The sequence below is a fragment of the Triticum urartu genome, chromosome 4 (assembly GCF_003073215.2).
Source record: "Triticum urartu cultivar G1812 chromosome 4, Tu2.1, whole genome shotgun sequence".
NCBI lineage: Eukaryota > Viridiplantae > Streptophyta > Magnoliopsida > Poales > Poaceae > Triticum > Triticum urartu.
Window position 1 is genome coordinate 579,059,217 of NC_053025.1, and position 8,348 is coordinate 579,067,564.

Sequence of the window (8,348 nt, forward strand, 5' to 3'; positions counted from 1 at the left end):
ATACAATTCTAGCATGAATAATAAACATTTATCATGATATAAAGAAATATAAATAACAACTTTATTACTGCCTCTAGGGCATATTTCCTTCAAAAGAAGCACGCATAGAATCTACCTAGCACTAACCATGCATAAAAACTAATTAATTAAATATTAAAATGGCCATGCAACTAATTAGGAGCACTAAAATTGCATAATTAATTATTAAAATGTCCATGCAACTTGAAAGGAACACATGCCAGATTGACAACTTAACGAAGTATATGAGAGATTTAAATTAATGGTGGTCTCACTTGTTCATAAGATAACTGGCACACACACCACAACTTGCTTCCTATATTACTGGTAGACCTTAAATATAAATCTAAACCCTTCAACATTCCTCAATGAGACTCCAATTAGAAAACTCGGCCAATTCGCCACAATAAATAGTCAAATACAACCTAAGGATAAACAATAAAAAATAAACATCTTCTTAGTTTTCTGGTTCACTCTTCTTGCACATGGCTTGAGCATTGACAACTTCCTTAGTTCAGCTCCAACACACCTTTGCAAGTACTGTTCCGCAGGTTGATTCCATTGGTGTGATTAACATTAATAAATAAAAATATACTCAAATTGATAGTTTAACTGAAAATTCTACGAACGACGATACCTTTCATGGAGATGGTACCTACTTCAGCTTTGTATACAACCGCGGGAGGCCATTTATAGCAAAACAAGTTCAATTTTGAACCTGTTGGAACAATAGATCTATTGGTTGTAAGCCATTTTTTGCAGGTGAGATAGACCAACATCTATATCATTTACATGTATTTATAAATAAAATGGTTGTAAGGCATGTTTACAACTCAAAACTCGTGAACTTTGCTCCCTATGATTTAGGGAGAAACATTCAACATTTTAATTTACTTGAACATGGATAAGTATCTAAAAGCTAAAACTATTTATTTTTTCAAGGGAAGTATCTAAAAACATGGATCGGGCGAAGAAATAATCGATGCAAACTAAAGTAAAATAAAGAAGGTCATATTCTGAAAGTGGTACACAAGACAAGACAACGATTATATAATACAGATTGAAGATTTTCTGATAGCAAGGGTAGAGGAGAACATCAGACTTATTTGATTAAGCTTTAGAGAGGGAGTGGGCCATAAATTATTCAATTAGAAATCGCCAATATATCAAATACAGTTTGGAGGCTTCCGTGTTCTTATTTTAACAAATTGAAAAGGCGGAAAATTAAATCTGGGGTTGAAATATATTAAGATTCATTTACATGCAATGCAATAGGAGAAACAACTAAATAACTGATCATGATTATGATCTATCGTGACAACTCAATGGCCACCTCTTTCTTATCTTGTTCTCTGACCAATGATTTTTATTCATCTTCAGTTAGTATTGGTCCTTGATTACTATAGGTGGTTACATAAGTGGATTCACCATTACTACATTAGAGTGTGGCCATTTAATTTACCACCCGAGCTATTTCTGCAGCAGGCACACAAGATTAGCCATGCATGCTAGCTGCATAAATCCATGACCCATCTAATCATGTGTATGCAAGTGACAATTAATAGCAAGTCTTAAAGCAGAATACACAGCAATACAACTTCAACAGTACATAGAAGCAAGCTAAATTACACCAATCACAACACCATCTAAGAAGAGTGGCTAAATTTATATAGAAACAAACCAACAAAATATGTTAAAAGTAATCGAAATGCTATATGTTGAATCAAGCGAGGAAAACACCGCTTTAAATGAAGGAACCTAAGTAAACCTGGACTGACTTGTATACTCTCACTTCCGCATCATTCCCCCACCATATAAAATGTTTAATGCATGTGCAACAAGACATTCACAGAGGAGAACTGACGGTGTCATGGACTAGGGGGTACTCACCACGTCGTCTCCCGGTCAATTAGATTGGGCCGAGGACCCCCATGGCCGTATACTCATGGGCCAGTTCGGACAGCTGCCGCATACAAGGAAGATTCCACAAGACTTGGTGGTCAAGACAAGGACTCCTCCCCCACCGGCGTATTCGGCTAGGACTTATCCTAGGCCTCTGGTGCATTATATAAACAAGGGCCAGGCTAGTGTTGATAGATATACAAACAATAATACCATAGGCTAGCTTCTAGGGTTTAGCCTCTACGATCTCATGGTAGATCAACTCTTATAATACTTATATCATCAAGATCAATCAAGCATGACGTAGGGTATTACCTCCATTGAGAGGGCCCAAACCTGGGTAAACATCGTATCCCCCACCTCCTGTTACCATCCGCCTTAGACGCGCAGTTCGGGACCCCCTACCCGAGATCCACCGGTTTTGACACCGACAAGAACCTTATTTCTTGCCATCATATCTAATAGAGGGCGCAATGTTAGACAGAAGTATTAAACTAGCAACTTTTCTGAACTAAGTTACAATTCATTCTGGCATGAGTTTACACATCTATAATATAGGTTTAATTAGACAACACATGTATCTGTGGCCTGAGTTTACACAACTATACATTGACTTAATTAGATGTTCGCGGTGCTAAATAATTAGGCAGCACAGTTACAATGCCAAAAGGAGCTTGAATTTTAACTATGTTATAGTACTGCGTAAACAACATATCTTCAGTTTGCCATAATTATCACTGAACATCATGAGAGATGAGTTTACATGAGAAAGCACACAATTGCCAAGATGCTATAAATGTTTAGCAAATCATAATTCAATTAAGATTTTATTTTTCAATGACCAATGGCTCTACCCAACTACTATCAATACCAGTGGACATTTTATTTGTACTTTTGTCAACAACTCAACCAAGTATTATTGTCTTATAAGGAAACTTCTCCTTTTGGAACTTCATTGAAGGCCAATACAAAAAACAGAAAATGTTTTATTCATATGTATTTATTCAGGAACTGATATACAAATTCAGGAATAGTTCAAAGAGGAGAGCAATGAACTATATTCTTAAAGCTAAGTTATTTTTTATGGAAAAGAGTAAATGTATATTACTTTTTTGTTGGTGAGGCGGTCCAAGAAAGCCTTAATTGTAGGTAATGAGTGTTCAGGTTCTAAATAAAATGGATTTGCCTTGTCAAAACTACATTCATAGGTTAGAAATCACAAGGCTCGAGCATTATTCATGGAATTAAAGAAATCACATGATTTGTTCATGTGCACATGTCCTTTTAACTCATATATATATATACACATAGCCAAGGGTATTCACACACACAGTGAGAGACGGGTGGTAGAAAATTTAGCAGACCTGGATGAACGGTGATCAGGCGAAGCGCAGGCAAAGCGGCAGGCTAAATCTTCCAGCGCCACCATGGAAGTCCAGGAGCAGTCAGAGCGACATTGCCATTATGGTCTTTTACTCTGCTAGCACAATCACACTCCTTCCCGAGCCACTGCGACAGTCAGGTGCGCGCACATATACAAAATGAGTTACCTTGTATTCAAGATAATGTCTATACAAAATAATTTGTTTCCTTCCCATTCATATCCTCATCACAGATAGGTTGGTATCTTTTAGGAGCATAGAACACATTATAACAAAGCAAGGTAAATAAATAGATTCTCAAAATTTGAAGATTAAAGCATAACTGAATTTAGATATCCGAACATGGACTAAAAATATATAAGAATACCAAAAGACTTACCAATCCTTCAATTTTTGAGAAGACTGATAATATACAGAAAGAAACAAAAGTTGCCTGGGTGCTATAACTAAAATTATCCAAACTGGACACCAAAGAGATGGTCAAAGCTCCATATTAAGAAAATCAAGAAAATGCTTGATCTTAAATATGAAAATCAAGAAAATACTTGATCTTAAAATGCACATTCTAGAAGAACATCTATATGCAGTATGCACCAAGTTTTCACCACTGCAACTTCCAGAGAGTTCTTTATCGAAATTAGATAGTATCTGCAGAAGTGCAAATACTGTCTTGGTTGCTGCATGTTCATATGGTCTAGCTGGGCTTGTTAGGGTCAGCATCAAGGTATTTCATAGTCTATCTGAACCCAACATGTATGTAAATGCTACAAGGACTGTTAATTGTGAATTCTTGCTTACCAAACTATCATGATGTCATACTATCACAGCTACAAGGGCTGTTAATTGTGAATTCTTGCTTACCTATGGCTTCTTAACATTGTTTGGTAGTCCATTATGCACCGGGAACCATATTGAGAGGCAAGGGCCAAATCATTTTGAGGGAGTTCACTGTTTTTGCTTTTAATGTACTATTAGGAGCACTGTGTAAAACCGGACCACTTCTTGGATGACTTGCGGTTTAAGCATACGGCTTGAATTAGGTCCTCGCAAAAACAGTAGCTTTGTAAACAATCAAAATATCCTAGAAATTTGTTTATTTATTTGACCAACAAACCCAAAAAATCATGTACCTTAAATTCCCCTTTCTCTTTCCAGGCCGAAGGTCACTGACCATCACGCGCATCTGCCCATTTTTCTGCAAGCCTCACGAGGATAACAATGTATGGAGTATGCTTGTGCACAACAGGATCTTTGTCGCATATGTCGATTGACCTTGTAAATCTGAGAGTCAATAGCAAGTCGGCAACAAATATTTCCCTAAGAATGAAATAATTATCATGCAACTTGTTCTGCTAATAATCAAGATACAAATATATTATTACTGCTTGAGTTCAGTCCAAGGATAACAGTCCACAAAAACAAACTGATTGTTGGCATTGTCCACTGCATCGATCACGTTGATGCTAACCACATGTACATTACTTGCGTTAACTGAATATTGATCCCACTATTAACTGAATACTGGCCCTAGTGTTAACTAATATGCTAAACTGAATATTGATCCTAGAGATTGCTTGCACACAATCCTTGGAGATTTATACTGCAGTAATACATGTGTCCTTGTGTTCGAGATACGATGAAACTATAATCACAGAGAATGGTTGAGTGTATTGGAGATATAGTCAAGCATTAATTCACTGGACCATAGAAATACCAGCATCCAGTTTAGATTTCTCAGAAAATGGAGTGCAATTTAGCCTGACCATTAATCTACAGATAATGTTGTAGATTAAGCCTCACTGTTAATCTCTACAGAAAATGTTGTAGATTCTCACAAATTATCTTTAAACTTTTAAATTGGTTGCTCTTATGGGCTTTATATGAGCACCAAGTGCTACTACAATTTTTGGAATCTAATGTATATGCATTCTAAATTCAGTTTACTTTAAATCTTCAGTACAGTCGGTGACAAATCTTCAGTACAGTACTGAGAACATTTAGAACACTAACTTTAATGTACAATTGAAGACATCTTCGGTAGTTCAGTTAACCACTAACTTACTGTAACATAGGGATATTTTACTGTAACCAATATCCAGTGAACTACTAACTTCTGTAACCAGTGACAGACATTAACACTAACTTACCGTACCCACAAGCTTAGTGAATTTTTTACTTCAGTAATTGGGAACCAACACTATATAAAAACAGATTTGACAATACTCGGGCAGCATACACTAACCATCCTCCTTTGATCTTCCGTCATCTCCCGGTGACCTCCTCTTTTGTCTCTACCGAGCTGTTGCATGCACACGCAAAGACATGTATGTTAAGACATAGACAACATGGATCAGAGAGAAAGAGAAGGCGGAGCATGAGTGTTGAGAAGACATGGGTGAATCTGAGGATGGAACGCAGGTGAGACCTGGAGAGGAGGGGGGCTGGATCCGCCGATCCTCCTCGCCTTCTGAAAAAGGGAGAGCGCCTTCCACCGGACGGCTGCACCCAAGGTGACGGCGACATGCTCCTTGTCGAACAAAGCAGAGAGTCGGATACCCAGCCGCCGCTCCTCCAGCCGATGGCGCCGCCTCCAGGCAGAGACGCTCCCGCTCTTGGTGAGGAACATGCCCGTGGTGGAGGAGAAGGAGGAGTGGTGGGCCTCCTGCCAGTGGGTGGTGGTGGAGGCGGCCAGAGTTGACCGGGGGCGATGATCTCTCTCGTGAGCATCGGCGGCGAGCCACGCTCCGACGGTGAGCCGCGCTCCTCCGGCTGAGCAGGGAGAGGGCGGGGAGAAGGGGAAGTTGCAAGGGCGCGAGGATGAGCGGGAGCAACGGCGCGGGCAGGGAGGAGGGGAAGGCACGAGGGCGAGCGGGGGCAACGACGCGGCAGGGAGCGTGCAGATGCGTGGTTAGGTTTCCAGAGAAGATCAAGAGAGGGAGAGGAAGAGGATGCGGGAGGAGCGGCAGCTAGGGTTACACGTGGGCTGCTGCGTTTTATATGCGTAGGTGTGAAAAACGAGAATGCCCTCAGTGGGGCATGGGATTTACAGGCGGTGGCGCCACGCTATTCATTGTAGCAGTGCCGGCTTCGATCCGACGGCCCGGATCGATCCAGATGATGATCCGGCGGCCAGGATCTATCCATCTGATGATCCGACGGTCATGATCGTTTTGGACACCTAATCCGATGGTCCGGAACCACACATCCTGAGAAGGCTTCATTTCTTCCCACCCTCTAACAATGGGATACTCATATACCCCAAAAACTTTCAGGGGAGCCACGAAACCACTTTTCCACTGCCACAACCTTCTGTATTCATGAGATCCCATCTTGGGGCCTTTTCCGGCATCCTGCCGGAGGGGGATTCGATCATGGAGGGCTTCTACATCAACATCATTGTCTCTCCGATGAAGCGTGAGTAGTTTACCACAGACCTATGGGTCCATAGCAAGTAGCTAGATGGCTTCTTCTCTCTCTTTGATTCTCAATACAAAGTTCTCTTCGATGTTCTTGGAGATCTATTCGATGTAATACTCTTTTGCGGTGTGTTTGTCGAGATCCGATGAATTGTGGATTTATGATCAGCTTATCTATGAATATTATTTGAATCTCCTCTGAATTCTTATATGCACGATTTAATATCTTTGCAAGTCTCTTCGAACTATCGATTTGGTTTGGCCAACTAGATTGGTTTTTTCTTGCAATGGGAGAAGTGCTTAGCTTTGGGTTCAATCTTGCGGTGCTCGATCCTAGTGACAGAAGGGGATCCGACACGTATTGTATTGTTGCCATCAAGCATAAAAAGATGTGGTTTTCATCATATTTTTTGAGTTAATTCCTCTACATCGTGTCATCTTTCTTAAGGCGTTACTCCGTTCTTTATGAACTTAATACTCTAAATGCATGCTGGATAGCGGTCGATGTGTGGAGTAATAGTAGTAGATGCAGAATTGTTTCGGTCTATTTGACACGGACATGATGCCTATGTTCATGATCATTGCCTTAGATATCGTCATAAATTTGCGCTTTTCTATCAACTGCTCAGCAGTAATTTGTTCACCCCATCATAATAATTCCTTTCTTGAGAGAAGCCTCTAGTGAAACCTATGGCTCCCGGTTCTATTTTCCATCTCTATAAGTTTATGATCTATAATTCTAGTTTCTGATTTACTTTCTTTGCAATTTTTACTTTCCATTCCATAAACCAAAAATATTACTTTGTCGTTTATCAATCTATATCAGATCTCACTTTGCAAATAACCGTGAAGGGATTAACAACCCCTTATCTCGTTGGGTGCAATTTGGTGTTTGTTTGTGCAGGTATTCGGTGGCCTGTCATGTTATCTCCTACTGGATTGATACCTTGGTTGTCAAAACTGAGGGAAATAGTTACTCTACTTTGCTGCATCACCCTTTCCTCTTCAAGGGTAAAACCAACGCAAGCTCAAGAGGTAGTGGGAAGGATTTCTGGCGTCGTTGCCGGGGAGATCTACGCCAAGCCGAGACATACCAAGTACCCATCATAAACTCTTGTCCCTCGCATTACATTATTCGCCATTCGCCTCTCGTTTTCCTCTCCCCCACTTCTAAAATGATTTTCGAAAAGATTCGCCTTTTCTTCACCCTCTTCCTTTTGTCTTCTTCGCTTGCTTCTTGTGTGCTCGTGTGTTGGATTGCTTACTTTGTCACGATGGCTCAAGATAATACTAAATTGTGTGACTTTTCCAATACCAACAACAATGGTTTTATTAGTACTCCGATTGCTCCCGATGCTAGTGCGGAATCTTGTGAAATTAATACCGCTTTGCTGAATCTTGTTATGAAAGATCGATTTCTGCCGGGGTACTGATCCACGAGCACCTATGGGACCGGCGGGCCGAGTCCCTTTCGGTTCGGCAGGGGCGGAGGTCGTGCAAAGAGCGGATCGAGGCGAAGCACACGAGCAGTTTACCCAGGTTCGGGCCGCACGGATGCGGAAAACCCTACTCCTGCTTTGTGGTTTGTATTGATTTCTTGCTCGGGAGCGCGAAGTGCTACAGTACACTT

The 8,348-nt window shown here is 40.6% G+C and overlaps 1 long non-coding RNA gene across 3 annotated transcripts; it reads right to left on the minus strand.

The window, feature by feature from the left end:
• Window positions 1-249: 249 nt before the first annotated feature.
• LOC125552852 lies at window positions 250-6,260 on the minus strand. 3 transcript variants are annotated; one of them, XR_007303812.1, is made up of 8 exons: window positions 5,728-6,260; window positions 5,545-5,601; window positions 4,433-4,574; window positions 4,164-4,332; window positions 3,285-3,429; window positions 2,236-2,378; window positions 656-736; window positions 250-558 (listed from the first exon to the last, which is right to left on the minus strand). It is a non-coding gene; the product is annotated as an uncharacterized LOC125552852 (long non-coding RNA). The 3 variants fall into 3 exon arrangements; XR_007303811.1 differs by lacking the exon at window positions 4,164-4,332; XR_007303813.1 differs by lacking the exon at window positions 4,164-4,332 and having other exon boundaries at window positions 4,433-4,619.
• Between the last annotated feature and the right edge of the window lie 2,088 nt (window positions 6,261-8,348).